Here is a 24,045-nt window from a genome sequence, read left to right as displayed (position 1 = left end):
TAGCTAACTTTATTTCATAAAGCATACTTTTCAAGCAGACTGTGATCCTAGAGCTAATGAGAAAGAGCCTTAGAAGGTGATTGTCTTCAGGAGATGAGAGATCCTTTCCCATTGCTTCTGGCTCTTTGAATGGGAGCACTGCTACTCATCCTTTCTCTATTGCAGCCTACCTAATGGCCCACCAGCCTGGATTCCTCAATCCTTTTAGTCAAGGTACTTTTCTCTTATAGCACTTATAATTATTTGTAACTATTTAATTAATAGTTTAATTAATATCTTTCTACCCATTTAACTGATCATAATTTTCATGAGGGCAGGAGTTATATCTCTTTTGCTCAACATTATATATTCTGGAGTCTGGAAGATAGCAGGTGTTCAACAAATAGTTGAAAAAAGAATCAATGGATATTAAGAAAAGTCCACTTGCCTCTTAACATTGAAAATGCTAACACAAGCTAACATTGTGTACATTTATTTAGTGACATTTTATATATAAACCTCTAATGTGATTCAAAAAAAAAAGATAAACCAAAATGGAAGTATCAGCAAAAGGATTTGAACAGGCATTTCACGGAAAAGGAAAAACAAATGTTTGTTAAATATATAGAGGATCTGCTGGGTCTGCTGTGGCTTGGACCTAAGGATGGGCACCTCTCCAAGACTGTGACCTTGGCACCGGGAGCAGGCCCTGCACTCTGTCTTGAGTGCTCCTCATAGAGACCCACAGCAAATGGGCGGGTGCTGCCCTGGGTGAGGGAGCCTGGGCTGGGGCACGAGGTCTGAGAAAAAGATGGTGGAATAGAAGGACCTGAGATCACCTCCTCTCACAAAAACACCAAAATCACAACTACCTGCTGAACAATCATTGACAAAAAGGACTGTAACCTACCAAAAAAGATATTCTACTTCCAAAGACAAAAAGAAGCCACAACGAGATGGTAGGAGGGGTGCATCTGTGATACAATCAAATCCCATACCCACTAGGTGGGCGACCCACAGACTGAAAAATAATTATATTGCAGAGGTTCTCCCACAGGAGTGAGAGTTCTAAGCCCCACATCAGGCTCCCAAGCCTAGGGGGTCTGGCATCAGGAGGAGGAGCCTCCAGAGCATTTAGCATTTTTTTTAACATCTTTATTGGGGTATAATTGCTTTACAATGGTGTGTTAGTTTCTGCTTTATAACAAAGTGAATCAGTTATACATATACATATGTTCCCATATCTCTTCCCTCTTGCGTCTCCCTCCCTCCCACCCACCCTACCCCATTCCTCCAAGCGGTCACAAAGCACCGAGCTGATCTCCCTGTGCTATACGGCAGAACCTAGGGGTAGGACAGGAATAAAGACACAGACCTACTAGAGAACGGACTTGAGGATATGGGGAGGGGTAAGGGTGAGCTGTGACAAAGCGCGAGAGAGAGGCATGGACATATATACACTGCCAAATGTAAGGTAGATAGCTAGTGGGGAGCATTTGGCTTTGAAGGCCAGTGGGCCTTGATCAGAGGAACTCCACAGGACTGAGGGAAGCAGAAACTCCACTGTTGGAGGGCACACACAAGGTCTCATGTACACTAAGACCCAGGATAAAAAACAGTGACTTCATAGGAGCCTGGGCCAGACGTACCTGGTGGACTTGGAGAGTCTCCTAGGGAGATGGGGGGCAGCTGTGGTTCACTGCAGGGACAAGGACACTAGTGGCAGAGGTACTGGGGAGTACTCACTGGCATGAGCCATCCTGGAGACTGCCATTTTGACACCAAGACCTGGCCCCACCCAATAGCCTATAGGCTCCACTGCTGGGATGCCTCTGGCCAAAAAACCAACAGGGCAGGAATGCAGCCCTACCCACCAGTGGACAGGATGCTTAAAGTCTTCTTGAGCCCACAGCTGCCTCTAAACACACCCCTTGACATGGCCCTGCTCACCAGAGGCACAAGACCCAGCTCCACCCACTAGTGGGCAGGCACCAGTACCTCCCACCAGGAAGCCTGAACAAGCCTCTTAGACCAACCTCACCCACCTGTCCAGCCTGTCCACCTCCAGGACATTTCTCCCCCAAAATGTGTGGTTTCCTGTCAGTCTGGAGGTTCCTACTTTTCTTTGTCTGCCCATGGACCCCCGCTGTTTACAAGAGGCATGCTTTCCTGTCACCTGGCCCCTGCCCCCCCTTTCTCTGCTCATATCTAGCTATCTGCCTGCTGTAACAAATCTGCTAACATTCTGATAAACATGAGTTGATTAACTAAGACGATTATTTAGTTAACCATTGGTTAAATTATTTATTGCACAAGCTAAAGTCTACCCTGTGGACTGGGACAATTCATTCCAGATTCAAGAAATTTGACCTGTTGTCACACCAGTATTTACTTAGATTTGGAAAATCGGTTCACTAGAAGTATATACCTAAGTGTTGTGCTAAAGCTATCTGACTGCCATGAAAGAAGTGTCTGTTCTTGAAAAAGCTAAGATAGAATTGAAAAGATATCTATCCCTGAATACTAAAAGATCAGTGAAAAGACATTCTAAGATTTCATGCTAACTGCAATCATGTTGTTATGTATCCTGGAGTGTTTAGCGAAGGCTTTGTGGAAAACATAGGACTTTGAATTAATCCTCCAAATATCTGTATAGATACAGAGAAATAAAAACCGGCTGGTGTTGGGAGTAGGGGAAGCAGCTTAAACCAATATATAAAGATTGAAATGAACCTAATATATTAGGATAACTGACTGGGCCAAGGGGTGAAAGCAAGAGGTGAGAGGCCCTGAATGTTGAAATTAAAAGCAAGATAACGTGGACAGTGCTTTAGTATACAGGCTCTAGAATCTACTACTTGGATTCAAATCTTGCATTTCTAAACAGTTTGACTTTGGGAAAATAACCTAACCTTCCTGGGCTTCAGTTTCCTCATCTGTTAAAAAACGTTATTGATGCTACACACATGCTTCATAGTGTTTTGTAAGGATTTATAAGGAATTTATAAATGTTTATGGCTCGGTACCACATGAGGACATGTGGGAGTCTCAGCATAGAGGAGATGAGATCTCTCTTAGAGATGGATACATACACATAGAGTGATGGAGATATAAGACACAAAAAGACAGAGCATTTAGAGAACAGTAGCAGATCCCTGAGGTCCATGCCCTGAGGTTAGGAGGTGCAAACAGAGAGAAAGTCAGTTATGAAGGAGAAGCATCTAAAGGCAGAAGAATGTCTAAAGATCACTGAACAAATTTCAAGCACTGTTTTATCTGGTGGGGGAAAATAAGTCAATTTCTTGGAATGTTTCCTGTTCCTGGAGTCCTAGGCCTAAATGCTGCTCAACTGGCCCTGAGTAAGAATGACCTTTGTTGATATTTTGGTTCAGAATGTAAATGTGTTATACTGGTCACAGCCACGGCTCAATGTGGCTTCTCTGGGTCCTAAGAACATAAGTCTGAAGAAAATGTGCAGGAAATGGAAATTGACTTTGAGGTATTTTAAATTAAAGTGTTGTTAATGAATCTTCAAAAACCTTGAGGCTTTAGTGTTCTTTTCATTATATTTCTTGACAGGAACTAGATGGTTATCAACAGTACTGAACTTGGAATCCTGTTCTGCCTCCTTCCCTTAGCATGGAGCAAGTCAGTCTCTGAACCTTTGTTTCTTCTGGAAAACAAAGAGCTGAACTTGCCTCTTAACATCCCTCTTAGGATTGTTGAAGACCCCAGTGGTTGTGAGAGGACTTCGCTCATGGTAAGCCCCAGGCTAATAATTATTTACCTGAGATTGGACTAGATGTTTGGAATATCTCTCATTGTTTTTGAATTTCTTTCTCCATATTGGCCTCTTCTTCTCAATTTTGATCAACATCAGGACACCTGGAAGGTAGGAAATCAGTGTTTGGTCCCCTTTTGGCCCTGGGCTTACACTGTGTCTCTGGATAAGTTTAAAAATAATTTGCGTTAATCCTTATCAAACCACCACTGGCACTTTTCACAGAACTAAAACAAAAAATTTCACAATTTGTATGGAAAAGCAAAAGACCCTGAATAGCCAAAGCAATCTTGAGAGAGAAAAACGGAGCTGGAGGAATCAGGCTCCCTGACTTCAGACTATACTACAAATCTACAGTAATCAAAACAGTACAGTACTGGCAAAAAAACAGAAATATAGATCAGTGGAACAGGATAGAAAGCCCAGAGATAAACCCACACACATATGGTCACCTTATCTTTGATAAAGGAGGCAAGAATATACAGTGGAGAAAAGGCAGCCTCTTCAATAAGTGGTGCTGGGAAAACTGGGCAGGTACAGGTAAAAATATGAAATTAGAACACTCCCTAACACCATACACAAAAACAAACTCAAAATGAGTTAAAGACCTAAATGTAAGGCCAGAAACTATCAAACTCTTAGAGGAAAACATAGGCAGAACACTCTATGAAATAAATCACAGCAAGATCCTTTTTGACCCACCTCCTAGAGAAATGGAAATAAAAACAAAAATAAACAAATGGGACCTACTGACACTTAAAAGCTTTTGCACAGCAAAGGAAACCATAAACAAGACCAAAAGACAACTCTCGGAATGGGAGATAATATTTGCAAATGAAGCAACTGACAAAGGATTAATCTCCAAAATTTACAAGCAGCTCATGCAGCTCAATATGAAAAAACAAACAAACCAATATAAAAATAGGCAGAAGACCTAAATAGACATTTCTCCAAAGAAGATATACAGACTGCCAACAAACACATGAAAGAATGCTCAACAACATTAATGATTAGAGAAATGCAAATCAAAACTACAATGAGATATCCTCTCACACTAGTCAGAATGGCCATCATCAAAAAATCTACAAATATTAAATGCTGGAGAGGGTGTGGAGAAAAGGGAACCCTCTTGCACTGTTGGTGGGAATGTAAATTGATACAGCCACTATGGAGAACAGTATGGAGTTTCCTTAAAAAACTACAAATAGAACTACCATACGACCCAGCAATCCCACTACTGGGCATATACCCTGAGAAAACCATAATTCAAAAAGAGTCATGTACCAAAATGTTCATTGCATCTCTATTCACAATAGCCAGGACATGGAAGCAACCTAAGTGTCCATCGACAGGTGAATGGATAAAGAAGATGTGGCACATATATACAATGGAATATTACTCAGCCATAGAAAGAAACAAAACTGAGTTATTTGTAGTAAGGTGGATGGACCTAGAGTCTGTCATACAGAGTGAAGTAAGTCAGAAAGAGAAAAATAAATACCGTATGCTAACACATATATATCGAATCTAAGGAAAAAAAAAAAGGTCATGAAGAACCTAGGGGCAAGATGGGAATAAAGACAGAGTCCGACTAGAGAATGGACTTGAGGATATGAGGAGGGGGAAGGGTAAGCTGTGACAAAGTGAGAGTGGCATGGACATATATACACTACCGAACATAAAATAGGTAGCTAGTGGGAAACAGCTGCATAGCACAGGGAGAACAGCTCTGTGGTTTGTGACCACCTAGAGGGGTGGGATAGGGAGGGTGGGTGGGAGGGAGACACAAGAGGGAAGAAATATGGGAATATATGTATATGTATAACTGATTCACTTTGTTATAAAGCAGAAACTAGCACACCATTGTAAAATAATTACACTCCAATAAAGATGTTAATAATAGTAATAATAATTTTCTTGTTATTTTTTGATCTGCCTGACAAATGAACTAAACAGCTTAGTTAGTGTGTATCTGGGGGTGTGGGTGGGTGGCAATAACTTAGAAAACATATTTGACTATAAGCTTCAGAAATTGTGTAAATAAAGAGGTTAAAGTCCAAAGTACTCTGCCTGGCACACAAAGGCTGCTACAATCTGGCTGCAGACCCCACTCCTTCTTCCACCCCTTTACCCTTTCTCTGAAAATGCCGTATCTTTTCCTCAAGCCTTATTGCTTGCTGGTCCCTTGTCCTGAACTCATCTCCCTTTCCCCCTTTTCTCTGACAGGTAAATTACCCTACGTCCTTGGTGACCCAGCACATTCAATATGATGCTATCAATGCTTTAATCACATTGGGTTATAATTATTATATGTCTGCCTGTACTGAGAGAGAGACTGGGAGTTCCCTCTAAGGTGGGATCTATTCATCTCCAGGTCTTAACACCGTCACTGGTACAGACTAGTCACTTGGCATTTGTGGAAAGAAAGAAAGGGAAAAGAGAGAGTATGGAAAAGGAGAGGAGAGAATGAGGAAAGACACCTGGAAGGAACCCAGAATTCTACGTCAAGTGATAAGGTTTGAATTCCATTCCAGCCTCTTTTTAACTGAGTGATATAGAGCAAATTACTTCACCTTTCTAAGCCTCAATTTCCTTATCTGTAATATTGGGTGAATACAGTCTAGTCCTGTCTGCTTCACTTACTTCATTCTACCATGGAACAAGAGAAGGAGAGAAAGGAAGTAGAGATGAGAGAGAAAGAAGAGAATGACATAAAAGAAAACTGCAACTTGCGAGAAAAGGGGAACAGTTTAAAGATGGGGTTGAGTGCCTCTGCTTGTAGGAAGAATAAAGACCACTAGAGGGCAATATTATGACAATAACAATTTCCCCAGTAGTACAGGGAACAGCCCACAGCTGGAATGGGCCAAGTCACACAGGAATTAGTACTGCTGAAGGGAGCCTCAGTCAGAACTTTAGAGTCCCCTGTTAAACTGGTATGTCATGTCCCGGGTGGTTGTCACTACATATATGGGCCACAGCTGCCTAGTGTTCACAGCTGGAAAGAATGATTCATTATTTATTTGTTGAAAATAAGGCCATCCTTCATGAAATTTTTGGCATCTATCACAATTATGATGGTTTGAGTTCTCACAAGCACGCTAGAATGCCACTCTTCTGTCATCTCACAGCAGGGTCTTGGGTCTGTCTTCCTGTCTCTGAGGCTGTCTCATGTCACTGCCCAAACTTTCAGTGCCTCCTCAGCCCCATTCCCACAATCCTTTCCATCAAGCACACCTTGGATTACAGTACTTACGTGCTCAGAAGCCACAAGTAACTCTTCATTGCCTACAGAAGGAAGTTAAAAACCCTTAGCCTGGTACTCGAAATTTACTATAATCTGTTCCCAAAGAACTTTTTCTTGTGTCACTCCTTACCTTTTCATCAACCTGCATGGAATGGCCAAGCTGAACTGCTCCCCAGTCTCTGAACATAACCCCTCCCTGCCTAATTCTATTGGCTTTACTTGGCTCCTTCCATTGGAATACTCCCCAAGATGAGACTCTAATAATCTTTAATAACATTGTTACATAACATTTTTTCCCATGGAACCTCCTTTAATTCCACTAGTCACAAGTTACCAGAAGCTAGAATCTCCTCTGTGATTTATATACGCCTCTCACTTATATTACATTTGTTTCATTCATTCACTTATTTATTTATTCTTTTGTTTAGCATATATTTATTGGGCATTTATTATGTGCCAAGTGCCATGAAAAGAGCTCAGAAATTACCAAGGCTTAGTCATGGCCCTCCAGAAGCTAAGTGTCCACCTGGAGAATGACAGATATATCACAAAATCTTAGTAGTATATGTGTTATGTGATAATAGAGGTATACAAAAGGACTGAGATAACTAGGTTAGAGCCAGATAAGAGTTAAGATATGTCTTAGGATAAATTTTCTTCAAATACTTAGCATGTTAACATGTGTTTAGTGAATCACTCAATCAGTAGAAAATGTCATTTGAATGAATTTTTGAATTGGAGAGGGCTGATAATTTGTGAATTGGGCCAAGGATTCCAAATGATATAAGGAGGACAATTACAGTAAACATCCATTTTTCCTACTAGATGTGAAGTTGTTTCAGAGCAAAAATTGTCTTATCCAATTATGTCTCCACAGCACATGAAATAGAGTCTTTGTTATTGGAAATGTATGCATTTGTAGTGTTCCAAAGTTGGAGGGGGCTTAAGGATCATCTAGCCCTTGTTCTACAAATGAGGAAAAGGAAACTCTAAGAAATGAGGTGGTTTGCTCAGAGTCATCCTCCTTGTTAGTATAAAAGTTAAGACTGTGAACTCAAAGTTCAGTGCACTTCCTCTACATCTCATACTTCAAAACCTTCAACAGTCCTCATCATAGCTGAGATCTCCCCCTCAACAGTAAAGATCTGACATAACTCCAGCATATTGGTTTCAGAAGGAACACTAAGAAAGATCTAGATCCCATTATATGCATGGGGAGAATGAGACTGAAAGAGGAGAAGTGACTAGCTAAAGATCTGGAGCCAGATCTGGGGCAGAACCTACAAGATATTTGTTGAGTAGAATTGAATATATTCCCTGTCATCAAGGCACCCTGTCTTACATCAGCTAACAAATGATTACTCTTCACTTTAGAGAATAAACAGGCCCCCAATTGACATCATTCGTCATTTAGTCTTAATCTTGAACATGTATACTTTTGCAAAAGTTACCTCATAGCCTGGAACATTTGCCTTAGCAACAAGCATAATGACCAATGAGCTGCTCTGAGACCTCTAAGCAATTTGTAACTACCCACTTCCTCTGTTTGGCTCCTCTTCCTTGCTACTGCCAAGGGGGAAGGGCAAAGAATAGGAAAGGAAGGGAAAGGAAAGGAAAGGAAAGAAAAGGAAAGGAAAGGAAAATTATAATTTCCAAACAGTGTTTTTCTTTGTGGAAGTTGAAAGGCCATTTTTCACAGGTTCTTAGAGCAGAGGGCATTGAGGCTGAGCTGCACAAAGGGAGAGCAGCTGGGCAACAGGATCTACCAGCCTGGATGTTCAGATACTGTGTTGGAGTAGAAATCAAACTGTTTGGAAGAGCAAGATTGGGGCCACCAGGCTCTATACAATGCTCTGGAACTGAAGATACATTTTTTAAAGTAAACCTGAACCAAATTCTCATCACCTTTTGACACAAACACTAGAGGCTAAGTTATTCCAGCCAATGTGATGAAAACTCTCTATGGTGTCTGGAAGTGGAGATAATGTGAGCTAGATTTGTAAGGGTCTTCCTTATATGGTAGACATGGTATTTCTAGAATCAAGCAATTTTCAATTTAGAAAGGACCTTGAGCTTTACATACATGTGATCACACAATATGTACACTTTTGGATCTGGCTTCTTTCACTAAGCATGCTTTTGAAATAATTTCATTTTGTTCCATAGTATTAGTCATCTATTGCTCTGTAATAATATTACTATAAATCTAGCAGATTTATTATCTCATAGTTTCTGTGGGTCAGTAGTCTGTGCATAGCTTAACGAGGTCCTCTGTTTCAAGATCTCATAAAGCTGAAATCAAGATGTTTGTTAGGGCTGGAAGTATCAGTTGGGGTCACATAATATAGCAGATCCAGGATTCCTCTCTAAACTCATCCAACTCCAAAACTCATATTTTTCTATTATGGTATACTTTTAAGTATATGTCCCTGCCTCTCAGCTATTCTCAGTACAATAGGGAAAGGAAAACAAAGTTATGAAAGACATACCCAGTTCTACCAGCTTCTGCTCATATTTAACCTCCTCCAAGAACCCCTTCTTGATCAGCCCAGCCCATAGGATTCTCTCTGCTCAGAATTTATGTAGTACTCACTGTATCTGAATTACTTACTTAGAAAATTGTATGACAGAGTAGGAAGGATCCTTAGAGATAATTCAAACTTTTGCACTAATGGGTAAAATGGAGCCCAGAAAGGGGAAAGGAATTGCCCAAGGTCACACAGTAGAGCAAAGTAATAACTGAGACTAGATCAAAGGTCTCCTGATTTTTGTTCTCCTGCTTTTATCCCTACATCCATGTTGGGACAGGGGGTACAGAGGGGGATGAGTGGTAACCTGGCATAGAGGAACAATCAAATCTGATATCCCAAAACCAGAGGAAAATCATCAAATATATGTAAAATTGCTTAGCATGTTCCCAGACGTATAGTAGTTTGTCAATATGCTTTGGTTGTCTTTGAATCAAAAGCTATCTGAGCCACTTCCACCACCTGCCCGGGGTCTCCACAGCCAGAAATTGGATCAAATAAGGCATCCTATGGCTAGAATTTGGTTCTTAATACATACATTATCTACTATTTTCATTTGTCCACTTCTATGTCTTTGTAATTTATTTATTTCATTTTAATTTTTTTAATTCACTTTAATTTTAAAGTGAATTAAATAAAGTGATTTAAATAAAGTGATTTAAATAAAGTGATTTATTTAAAGTGAATTAATTAAATTAATTCACTTTAATTTTTTAAACAAAATTTTCTTTCAAGACTTCAACTGCAACTTTCCTTTCATCCTCTATACTTCTGTCTGATAATTAGTTGTTTATGTCACTTTTCTGATAGGAATTTAATGATTCCCAATCATCAACAGGATAAGGCCAACTTCTTAGTGCAGCATCAAAATTGGATCTCAAACATCCTATTCATAGTCACTCCTTCTACCATCTTCCATTCTCCCACTGACACATACCCTAATCCCTGGCAATTAAAAATTACTTTCCATTAGCTATGCCCTTTCATTTCTTTGCACGTTATGCTGCCTCAGTACACAAAACGCAGTTTCAAAACCCACTGCAAATTTAATTCTAAATGTGAAATCTTCCCAAACTTTCCCAAAGTGAATTTGCTGTTTCATCCTAAATTTAGTTAATCTGTCTTTAATAACATTGATTATAATTTATTATAATCAATTAGCATATCAGGTACTCTCCTCAGTCCTTTTAGCCATGGCTGTGAACTGTTTGAAAGAAGAAACCAAGTCTTCCATATATTTCTCTTCTTTCACTTGCTCCATAAATGATTATGACTAACTGGTGTGACAACTCAGGCAGAAAAAGTACAGAGGTCAATGTACAATTTTCTCTTTCTAACCAGAGTTGCTTCCTGCAAGCTCTTTGCTTCTTATCCAGAGGATGCTGAGGCAGGTTGGGACAATACAGCCACTTTCCTGTCTCTCCTCAGTCCATTTTTAGCATGAACTGTGCTACAAGGGACACAACAGGGAAGGAGAGGAAGGCACTAAGCAAACAGGACTTGGTGTGAAGGAAGAGGCAGGAATTCACACTCTATGGGTGAGCTGGCCTCTGCTGCATGGCACTGAAAGGCAGGCTGCTTGTGTGCAGTCCAGCCCCTCCTGATGGCCCTGCAGACACAAAGGAGATTGCCAACCAACACATCTGGAAGCCTGGGGTCCCCAGCACATCTATAAAGGAAGGGTTGCTGGGAGATTTGTTGGTGCCACAGTGCTTTGGGGTGCTGTGACTAACACATACGCAATTCGAACATTGCTTCCTATTTCCAGAGGATAGCCCTGTGGGAAGAAGACAGACAAAAGTCACAAGACTTATGGACTTTGTAGCCTCTGTCTGTATATCTTCCTCCAATTAGGTCTTGGGCTAAACACGCTGTGTTAACCCCAAAGAAAGCCAACTGATATACTGCTTCCTCAGCTATAGATATTGGAAGCATCAGGGGCTGGGGCCTGCCCCAGTGCATTTGTATTTTTAGAAATATCCATAGGAGACCTTCAAGAAGGTGGAGGAGTAAGATGTGGAGATCACCTTCCTCCCCACAAATACATCAGAAATACATCTACATGTGGAACAACCCCTACATAATACCTACCGAATGCTGGCAGAAGACCTCAGACTTCCCAAAAGGCAAGAAATACCCTCACGTACCTGGGTAGGGTGAAAGAAAAAACAGAGCCAAAAGAATAGGGATGGGACCTGCACCTCTGGGAGGGAGATGCGAAGGAAGAAAAGTTTCTACACACTAGGAAGCCCCTTCACTGGTGGAGATTGGGGGGGAGGAAGGTTCAGAGCCACGGAGGAGAGCACAGCAATAGGGGTGCAGAGGGCAAAGCAGAGAGATTCTCGTGCAGAGTATTGGTGCCGACCAGCACTCACCAGCCTGAGAGGCTTGTCTGCTCACCCGGTGGGGTGGGCGGGGGCTGGGAGTTGGAGGCTCGGACTTCAGAGATCAGATCCCAGGGAAAGGACTGGGGTTGGATGCGTGAAGACAGCCTGAAAAGGGTTAGTGTGCCACAGCTAGCCAGGAGGGAGTCCCAGAAAAAAGTCTGGAACTGCCTAAGAGGAAAGAGACCACTGTTTCGGGGTACGTGAGGAGATGAGATTCAGAGAACCACCTAAAGGAGCTCCAGAGAAGGGTGCAAGCCACGGCTATCACTGCAGACACCAGAGACAGGCATGAAATACTAAGGCTGCTGCTGCAGCCACCAAGAAGGCTGTGTGCAAGCACAGGTCACTATACACACCTCCCTTCCTGTGAGCCTGTGCAGCCCACCACTGCCAGGGTCCTGTGATCCAGGGGCAACTTCCCCAGGAGAATACACAGTGCAACTCAGGCTGTTGCAACGTACCCCGGCCTCTGCCACCGCAGGCTCTCCTCATATTGCATACCCCTCCCTCTCCCACCTCCCATCCTGAGTGAGCCACAGCCCCCTAATCAGCTGCAATTTTAACCCCGCCCTGTCTGAGTGAAGAACAGACGCCCTCAGGTGACCTACATGCAGAGGCGGGGCCAAATCCAAAGCTGAACCTTAGGAACTGTGCAAACAAAGAACAGAAAGGGAAATTTGTCCCAGCAGCCTCAGGATCAGTGGATTAAATCTCCACAATCAACTGGATGTACTCTGCATCTCTGGAATACCTGAATACATAACAAATCATCCCAAAGTTAAGGTGGTGAATTTGGGAGCAACTGTACACTTGGGGTTTGCTTTGTGCATCTAATTTGTTTCTGGTTTTATGTTTATCTTAGTTTAGTATTTAGAATTTATTATCGTTGGTAGATTTGTTTATTGATTTGGTTGCTCTCTTCCTTTTTATATATATATTTTTTTTTTCCTTTTTCTCTTTCTGTGAGTGTGTATGTATATGCTTCTTTCTGTGATTTTGTCTGAATAGCTTTGCTTTTACCATTTGTCCTAGGTTTTTATCTGTCTGTGCTTTTTTGTTTTTTGGATAGTTTGTAGCACTTGTTATCATTGGTGGATTTGTTTTTTGGTTTGGTTGCTCTCTTCTTTCCTTTTTCTATCTTTTTATTACTTTTTAATTTTTATATTTAATAATTTTTTAATTTTTAAAACTTTATTTTATTCTTTCATTGTTTTTTTTAATCCCTTTTCCTATAATCCGTGTGGCTCACAGGGTCTTCATGCTCCACCTGGGTGTCAGGCCTGGGCCTCTGAGGTGGGAGAGCTGAGTTCAGGACATTCGTCCACCAGACACCTCCTGGCTCCACATAATATCAAATGATGAAAGCTCTCCCAGAGATCTCTATCTCAATGCTAAGACCAAGCTCAACTCAACCACCAGCAAGCTACTGTGCTGGACACCCTATGCCAAATGACTGGCAAGACAGGAACACAACACCACCCATCAGCAGAAAGGCTGCTTAAAATCATAATAAGGTCACAGACACCCCAAAACACACCACTGGACGTGGCCCTGCCCATCAGAAAGAAAATATCCAGCCTCATCCACCAGAACACAGGCACCAGTCTCTTCCACCAGAAAGCCTACACAGCCACTGAACCAAACTTAGCCACCAGAGGTAGACACCAAAAACAATGGAAACTATGAACCTGAAGCCTGCAAAAAGGAGACCACAAACACTGAAAGTTAAGCAAAATGAGAAGACAGAGAAACACACAGCAGATTAAGGAGGAAGGTAAAAACTCAGTAGACAAACAAATGACAAGGAAATGGGCAGTCTACCTGCAAAAGAATTCAGGGTAATGATAGTAAAGATGATCCAAATCTTGGAATTAGAATGGAGAAAATACAGGGCACATTTAACAATGATGTATAAGAACTAAAGAGCAAACAAACAATGATGAACAACACAATAAATGAAATTAAATATTCTCTAGAAGGAATCAATAGCAGAATAACAGAGGCAGAAGAATGGATAAGTGACCTGGAAGATAAACTAGTGGAAATAACTACTGCAGAGAAAAATAAGGAGAAAAGAATGAAAATAATTGAGGACAGTCTCAGAGACTTCTGGGACAGCATTAAACACACCAACATTTGAAACATAGGGGTCCCGAGGAAGAAGAGAAAAATAAATGGACTGAGAAAATATTTGAAGAGATTATATTTGTAAACTTCCCTAATATGGGAAAGGAAATAGTCAATAAATTCCAAGAAGTACAAACAGTCCCAACAAGGATAAATCCAAGGAGAAACATGCCAAGACACATATTAACCAAACTATCAAAAATTAACTACAAAGAAAAAATTTTAAAGCAGCACGGAAATAGCAACAAATAAAATAGAAGAGAATCTGCATAAGGTTAACAACTTATCAGTCAGCAGAAATTCTGCAAGCCAGAAAGGAGCAGCAGGACATATTTAAAGAGATGAAAGGGGAAAACCTACAACAAAGATTACTCTACCCAGCAAGGATCTCATTCAGATTCGACAGAGAAATTAAATCCTTTACAGACAAGCAAAAGCTAAGAGAATTCAGCACCACCAAACCAGCTTTACAACAAATGCTAAAGGAACTTCTCTAAGCAGGAAACACAAGAGAAGGAAAAGACCTACAATAACAGGCCCAAAACAATTAAGAAAATGGTAACAGGAACATACATATCGATAACTACATTAAATGTAAGTGGATTAAAAGCTCCAAAAAAAAAAAGACATAGACAGGCTGAATGGATGCAAAAACAAGACCCATATATATGCTGTCTACAAGAAACCCACTTCAGACCTAGGGACACATACAGACTGAAAGTGAGGGGATGGAAAAATGTATTCCATGCAAAAGGAAATCAAAAGAAAGATACAGTAGCAATTCTCATATCAGACAAAATAGCCTTTAGAATAAAGACCATTACAAGAGACAAAGAAGGACATTACATAATGATGAACAGATCAATCCAAGAAGAAGATATAACAATTGTAAATATTGATGCACACAACATAGGAGCACCTGAATACATAAGGCAAATACAACAGCCATAAAAGGGGAAATCAACAGTAACACAATCATAGTAGGGGACATTAACACCCCACTTTCACCAATGGACAGATCACCCTAAATGAAAATAAATAAGGAAACACAAGCTTTAAATGACACATTACAAACGATGGAATTAATTGATATTTATAGGACATTCCATCCAAAAACAACAGAATACACTTTCTTCTCAAATGCTCCTGGAACATTCTCCAGGATAGATCATATCTTGGGTCACAGATCTTGCCTTGGTAAATTTAAGAAAATTGAAATCATATCAAGTATCTTTTCCAACCACAATGCTATGAGACTACATATCAATTACAGGAAAAAATCTGTAAAAAATACAAACACATGGAGGCTAAACAATACACTATGAAATAACCAAGAGATAATTGAAGAAATCAAAGGGGAAATAAACAATACCTAGAAAAAAATGACAAGGAAAACATGACAATACAAAACTTATGGGACACAGCAAAAGCAGTTATAAGAGGGATGTTTATAGTAATACAATCCCACCTCAAGAAACAAGAAACATCTCAAATAAACAAGCCAACCTTACACCTAAAGCAATTAGAGAAAGAAGAACCAAAAAACCCCAAAAGTTAGCAGAAGGAAAGAAATCACAAATAACACATCAGAAATAAATGAAAAAGAAATGAACGAAACAATAACAAAGATCAATGAAACTAAAAGCTAGTTCTTCGAGAAGAGAAACAAAATTGATAAACCATTAGCAAGATTCAACAAGAAAAAAAGGGAGAAGACTCAAATCAATAGAATTAGAAATGAAAACCGAGAAGTAACAACTGACACTGCAGAAATACGGATCATGAGGGATTACTACAAGCAATTATATGCCAATAAAATGGACAACCTGGATGAAATGGACAAATTCTTAGAAAAGCACAATCTTCTGAGGCTGAACCAGGAAGAAGCAGAAAATATAAACACACCAATCACAAGCAGAGAAATGGGGCTGTGATTAAAAATCTTCCAACAAACAAAAGCCCAGGACCAGATGGTTTCACAGGCAAATTCTACCAAACATTTAGAGAACAGCTAACACCTATCCTTCTCAGACTCTTCCAAAATATAGCAGAGGGAGAAACACTCCCCAACTCATTCTAATAGGCCACAATCACCCTGATAAAAAAAACAGACAAAGATGTCACAAGAAAAAACCTTCAGGCCAATATCACTGATGAACATATATGTAAAAATCCTCAACAAAATACTGGCAAACAGAATCCAGCAGCACATTAAAAGGATCATACATCATGATCAAGTTGGTTTTATCCCAGGAATCCAAGGATTCTTCAAAATATGCAAATCAAACAATGTGATAAACCATATTAAAAAATTGAAGGGCAAAAACAATATGATCTTCTCAATAGATGCAGAAAAAGCTTTCGACAAAATTCAACACACATTTATCATAGAAACCCTCCAGAAAGTAGGCATAGAGGGAACTTACCTCAACATAATAAAGGCCACATATGACAAACCCACAGACAACATCTTTCTCGACAGTGAAAAACTGAAACAATTTCCTCTAACATCAGGAACAAGACAAGGTTGGCCACTATCACCACTATTATTCAACATAGTTTTGCAAGTTTTATCCACAGCAATCAGAGAAGAAAAATAAATGAAAGGAATGCAAATTGGAAAAGAAGAAGTAAAGCTGTCACTGTTTGCAGATGACATGATACTATACATAGAGAATCCTAAAGATGCTACTAGAAAACTACTAGAGATCATCAAGGAATTTGGTAAAGTAGCATGATGCAAAATTAATGCACAGAAATCTCTTGCATTCCTATACACTAATGATGAAAAATGTGAAAGAGAAATTAAGGAAATACTCACATTTTCCATTGCAAAAAAAGAATAAAATACCCAGGAAAAAACCTACCTATAGAGACAAAAGACCTGTATGCAGAAAACTATAAGACACTGTTGTAAGTAATGAAACATGATACTAACAGATGGAGAGATATACCATGTTCTTGGACTGGAAGAATCAACATTGTTAAAATGGCTATACTACCCAAAGCAATCTACAAATTCAATGCAATACCTATCAAACTACCAATGGCATCTTTCACAGAACTAGGGAAAAAAAATCAAAATTTGTATGGAAACAGAAAAGAACCTGAATAGCCAAAGCAATCTTGAGAAAGAAAAACGGATCTGAGGAATCAGGCTCCCAGACTTCAGACTATACTACAAAGCTACAGTAATCAAGACAGTATGGTACTGGAACAAAAACAGAAATATAGATCAATGGAACAGGATAGAAAGCCCAGAGATAAACCCACACACATATGGTCACCTTATCTTTGATAAAGGAGGCAGGAATGTACAGTGGAGAAAAGGCAGCCTCTTCAATAAGTGGTGCTGGGAAAACTGGACAGGTACATGTAAAACTATGAGATTAGAACACTCCCTAACACCATACACAAAAGTAAGCTCAAAATGGATTAAAAACCTAAATGTAAGGCCAGAAGCTATCAAACTCTTAGAGGAAAACATACGCAGAACACTGTATGACATAACTCACAGCAAGATCTTTTTTGACCTACCTCCCAAAGAAATAGAAAAAGCTTTTGATAAAATTCAACATCCAGGGCTTCCCTGGTGGTGCAGTGGTTGAGAGTCCACCTGCCGATGCAGGGGACATGGGTTTGTGCCCTGGTCCGGGAAGATCCCGCATGCCACACAGCGGCTGGGCCCGTGAGACATAGCCGCTGAGCCTGCACGTCCGGAGCCTGTGCTCCGCAACGGGAGAGGCCACAACAGTGAGAGGCCCGCATACCGCAAAAAAAAAAAAAAAAAAAAATTCAACATCGATTTATGATAAAAAAAACTCTCCAGAAAGTAGGAATAGAGGAACCTACCTCAACATAACAAAGGTCATATGTGACAAACCCATAGGTAACATCATACTCAACAGTGAAAAACTTAAAGCATTCCCTCTAAGATCAAGAAACAAGACAAGAATGCTCACTGTCGCCAATTTTACTTAACATAGTTTTGGAAGTCCTAGTCACAGCAATCAGAGAAGAAAAAATAGATAAATAAAAGGAAACCAAATTGGAAAGGAGGAAGTAAAACTGTAACCATATGAACAAATTAAGGAATAAAAGCCACATGATCATCTCAATGGGTACAGAAAAACCTTTTGACAAAATTCAACACCGATTTATGATAAAAACTCCCCAGAAGGTGGGCATAGAGGGAACCTACCTCAACATAATAAAGGCCATGTATGACAAACCTACAGCCAACACCATTCTCAATGGTGAAAAAACTGAAACCATTTCCTCTAAGATCAGGAAAAAGACAAGGGTGCCCACTCTCACCGCTAGTATTCCACATAGTTTTGGAAGACCTAGCCACAGAAATCAGAGAAGAAAAAGAAATAAAAGAATTCAAATCAGAAAAGAAGTAAAACGGTCACTGTTTGCAGGTGACATGGTACTATACATAGAAAATCCTAAAGACGCCACCAGAAAACTAATAGAGCTCATCTATGAATTTGGTAAAGTTGCAGGATACAAAATTAACACACAGAAATCTGTTGTATTTCTATACACTAACAATGAAAGATCAGAAATAGAAATTAAGGAAACATCTCATTTACCTTTGCATCAAAAAGAATAAAATACCTAGGAATAAACCTACCTAAGGAGACAAAAGACCTGTACTCCAAAAACTATAAGACACTGATGAATGAAATTAAAGATGACACAAACAAATGGAAATCCAATGTTCTTGGATTGAAAGAATAAGTACTGCTAAAATGACCATACCACCCAAGGCAATCTACAGATTCAATGCAACCCCTACTAAATTACCAATGGAATTTTACAACAGAACTGGAACATTTTTTTTAATTTGTATGGAAACAAAATACTCTGAATAGCCAAAACAACCTTGAGAAAGAAGAACAGAGCTGGAGGAATCAGGCTCCTTGACGTCAAACCATACTACCCAGCTATTGTAATCAAAACAGTCTGGTACAGGCACAAAAGCAGAAAGATAGATCAATGGAACAGGATAGAAAGCCCACAGCTACACCCACACACTTTTGGTTGGTTAATCTATGACAAAGGAGGCAAAAATATACAATGGAGAAAAGACAGTCTCTTCAGTACATCATTATGCTAGGAAAACTGGACAGCTACATGCAAAATAATGAAATTAGAATATTCTCTAACACCATATACAAAAATAAACTGAAAATGGATTAGAGACCTAAAAGTAAGAAAGGATAATACAAAACTCTTAGAGGAAAACCTAGGCAGAACACTCTTTGACATAAACCGCAGGTATGGAGGCTTCCGGGAAGATGGCGGAAGAGTAGATGCAGAGATAACCTTCCTCCCCACAGATACACCAGAAATACATCTACACGTGGAACAACTCCTACAGAACACCTACTGAACGCTGGCAGAAGACCTCAGACCTCCCAAAAGGCAAGAAACTCCCCACGTACCTGGATAGGGCAAAAGAAAAAAGAATAAACAGAGACAAAAAATAGGGACGGGACCTGCACCAGTGGGATGGAGCAGTGAAGGAGGAAAGGTTTCCACACACTAGGAAGCCCCTTCGTGGACGGAGACTGCGGGTGGCAGAGGGGGAAAGCTTCGGAGCTGCATAGGAGAACGCAGGCACAGGGCTGTGGAGGGCAAAGTGGACAGATTCCCGCACAGAGGATCAGGGCCGACCGGCACTCACCAGCCCAAGAGGCTTCTCTGCTCACCCGCGGGGGCGGGAGGGGCTGGGAGTTGAGGCTCGGACTTCGGTCGGAGCGCCAGGACAGGAATGGTGTTGGTGGCGTGAACACAACCTGCAGAGGGTTAGTGCGCCACAGCTAGCTGGGAGGGAGTCATGGGAAAAGTCTGGACTGCCGAAGAGGCAAGAGACTTTTTCTTCCCTCTTTGTTTCCTGGTGCGCGAGGAGAGGGGATTAAGAGCGCTGCTTAAAGGAGCTCCAGAGACGGGCGCGAGCCGTGGCTAAAAGCACGGACCCCAGAGACGGGCATGAGACGCTAAGGCTGCTGCTGCCGCCACCAAGAAGCCTGTGTGCGAGCACAGGTCACTATCCACACCCCCTTCCGGGGAGCCTGTGCAGCCCGCCACTGCCAGGGTCCCGGGATCCAGGGTCAACTCCTCTGGGAGAACGCACGGTGTGCCTCAGGCTGGTGCAATATCACACCGGCCTCTGCCACTGCAGGCTCGCCCCGCATTCCGTGCACCTCCCTCCCCCCAGCCTGAGTAAGCCAGAGCACCCGAAGCAGCGGCTCCTTTATCCCCATCCTGTCTGAGCGAAGAACAGACGCCCTCCAGCGACATACACGCAGAGGCGGGGCCAAATCCAAAGCTGAGCCCCTGGGAGCTGTGAGAACAAAGAAGAGAAAGGGATATTGCTCCCAGCAGCCTCAGAAGCAGTGGATTAAAACTCCACAATCAACTTGATGTACCCTGCATCTGTGGAATACATGAATAGACAACGAATCATCCCAAACTGAGGAGGTGGACTTTGAGAGCAAGATTTATTATTTTTTCCCCTTTTCCTCTTTTTGTGAGTGTGTATGTGTATGATTCTGTGTGAGGTTTTGTCTGTATAGCTTTACATCCACCATTTGTCTTAGGGTTCTATACATCCATTTTTAAAAAACTTTTTTTCTTAAAAATTATTTTTTATTTTAATAACTTTATTTTACTTTATCTTCTTGCTTTCTTTCTTTCTTTCCTTCCTTCCCTCCTTTAGACAACGAGTCAACCCAAATTAAGGAGGTAGACTTTGAGAGCAAGATTTATGATTTTTTCCCCTTTTACTCTTTTTGTGAGTATGAATGTGTATGCTTCTGTGTGAGATTTTGTCTGTATAGCTGTGCTTCCACCATTTGTCCTAGGGTTCTATCTGTCCTTTTCTTTTGTAGTTGTTGTTTTTTTAATTTTTTTTTCTTTTACTAATTATATTTTTATTTTAATATATTTATTATATTTTATCTTAATTTATTTTACTTCATCTCCTTTCTTTTATTCCTTCCTTCCCTCCTTCCTTCCTTCCTCCCTCCTTCCTTCCTTTCTTTCTTTCGTTCTTTCTTTCTCTCTTTCTACTTCTACTAATTCTTTCTTTCTACTTTTTCTCCCTTTTATTCTGAGCCATGTGGATGAAAGGATCATGGAGCAGCAGCCAGGAGTCAGTGCTGTGCCTCTGAGGAGGGAGAGCCAACTTCAGGACACTGGTCCACAAGAGACCTCCCAGCTCCACATAATATCAAATGGCAAAAATCTCCCAGAGATCTCCATCTCAACAGTAGCACCCAGCTTCACTCAACGACCAGCAAGATACAGTGCTGGACACCCTATGCCAAACAACTAGCAAGACAGGAACACAACCCCACCCATTAGCAGAGAGGCTGCCGAAAATCACAGTAAGGCCACAGACACCCCAAAACACACCACCAGACGTGGACCTGCCCACCAGAAAGACAAGATCCAGCCTCATCCACAAGAACACAGGCACTAGTCCCCTCCACCAGGAAGCCTACACAACCCACTGACCCAACCTTAGCCACTGGGGACAGTCACCAAAAACAACGGGAACTACGAACCTGCAGCCTGCAAAAAGGAGACCCCAAACATGGTAAGATAAGCAAAATGAGAATATAGAAAAACACACCGCAGATGAAGGAGCAAGATTAAAACCAACCAGACCTAACAAATCAAGAGGAAATAGGTAGTCTACCTGAAAAAGAATTCAGAATAATGATAGTAAAGATGATCCAAAATCTTGGAAATAGAATAGACAAAAATGCAAGAGACATTTAAGAAGGACCTAGAAAGAAGAACAAAAGATGAAACAAACAATGATGAACAACACAATAAATGAAATTAAAAGTACTCTAGATGGGATCAATAGCAGAATAACTGAGGCAGAAGAACGGATAAGTGATCTGGAAGATAAAATAGTGGAAGTAACTGCTGCAGAGCAGAAGAAAGAAAAAAGAATGAAAAGAACTGAGGACTGTCTCAGAGACCTCTGGGACAACATTAAATGCACCAACATTCGAATTATAGGGGTTCCAGAAGAAGAAGAGAAAATGAAAGGGACTGAGAAAATATTTGAAGAGATTATAGTTGAAATTTTCCCTAATATGGGAAAGGAAATAGTTAATCAAGTCCAGGAAGCACAGAGAGTCCCATAAAGGATAAATCCAAGGAGAAATATGTCAAGACACATTTAATCAAACTGTCAAAATTTAAATACAAAGAAAACATATTAAAAGCAGCAAGGGAAAAACAACAAATAACACACAAGGGAATCCCCATAAGGTTAACTGCTGATCTTTTAGCAGAAGCTCTGCAAGCCAGAAGGGAGTGGCAGGACATATTTAAAGTGATGAAGGAAAAAAACCTGCAACCAAGATTACTCTACCCAGCAAGGATCTCATTCAGCTTTGATGGAGAAATTAAAACCTTTACAGACAAGCAGAAGCTGAGAGAGTTCAGCACCACCAAACCAGCTTTACAACAACTGCTAAAGGAATTTCTCTAGGCAAGAAACACAACAGAAGGAAAAGACCTACGATAATGAACCCAAAAGAATTAAGAAAATGGGAATAGAAACATACATATTGATAAGTACCTTAAATGTAAATGGACTAAATGCTCCCACCAAAAGACACAGATTGGCTGAATGGATACAAAAACAAGACATATATATTTGCTATCTACAAGAGACCAACTTCAGACCTAGTGAAACATACAGACTGAAAGTAAGGGGATGGAAAAAAATATTTCATGCAAATGGAAACCAAAAGAAAGCTGGAGTAGCAATTCTCATCAGACAAAATAGACTTTCAAATAAACACTATTAGAAGAGACAAAGAAGGACACTACATAATGATGAAGGGATCAATCCAAGAAGAAGATATAACAATTGTAAATATTGATGCACACAACATAGGAGCACCTCAATACATAAGACAAATACTAACAGCCATAAAAGGGGAAATCAACAGTAACACATTCATAGTAGGGGACTTTAACACCCCACTTTCACCAATGGACAGATCATCCAAAATGAAAATAAATAAGAAGACACAAGTTTTAAATGATACATTAAACAAGATGGCCTTAATTGATATTTATAGGACATTCCATCCCAAAACAACAGAATACACATTTTTCTCAAGTGCTCATGGAACATTCTCCAGGATAGATCATATCTTGGGTCACAAATCAAGCCTTGGTAAATTTAAGAAAATTGAAATTGTATCAAGTATCTTTTCTGACAACAACGCTATGAGACTAGATATCAATTACAGGAAAAGATCTGTAATAAATACGAACACATGGAGGCTAAACAATACACTACTTAAAAATGAAGTGACCACCAAAGAAATCAAAGAGGAAATCAAAAAATACCTAGAAGCAAATGACAATGGAGACACAACGACCCAAAATCTATGGGAGGCAGCAAAAGCAGTTCTAAGAGGGAAGTTTATAGCAATACAATCCTACCTTACAAAACAGGAAACATCTCGGATAAACAACCTAACCTTGCACCTAAAGCAGTTAGAGAAAGAGGAACAAAAAATCCCCAAAGTTAGCAGAGGGAAAGAAATCATAAAAATCAGATGAGAAATAAATGAAAAAGAAATGAAGGAAACAATAGCAAATATCAATAAAACTAAAATGCTGGTTATTTGAGAAGATAAACAAAATTGATCAACCATTAGCCAGACTCATCAAGAAAAAAAGGGAGAAGACTCAAATCAATAGAATTAGAAATAAAAAAGGAGAAGTAACAACTGGCACTGCACAAATACAATAGATCATGAGAGATTACTACAAACAACTCTATGCCAATATAATGGACAACCTGGAAGAAACGGACAAATTCTTAGAAAGGCACAACCTGCCAAGACTGAATCAGGAAGAAATAGAAAATATGAACAGACCAATCACAAACACTGAAATTGAAACTGTGATTAAAAATCTTCCAACAAACAAAAGCCCAGAACC

Source organism: Orcinus orca, chromosome X (genome assembly GCF_937001465.1).
Source record: "Orcinus orca chromosome X, mOrcOrc1.1, whole genome shotgun sequence".
Classification (NCBI taxonomy): Eukaryota; Metazoa; Chordata; class Mammalia; order Artiodactyla; family Delphinidae; genus Orcinus; species Orcinus orca.
The sequence above is the reverse complement of the archived record's forward strand: the minus strand, read 5'-3'. Positions refer to the sequence as shown.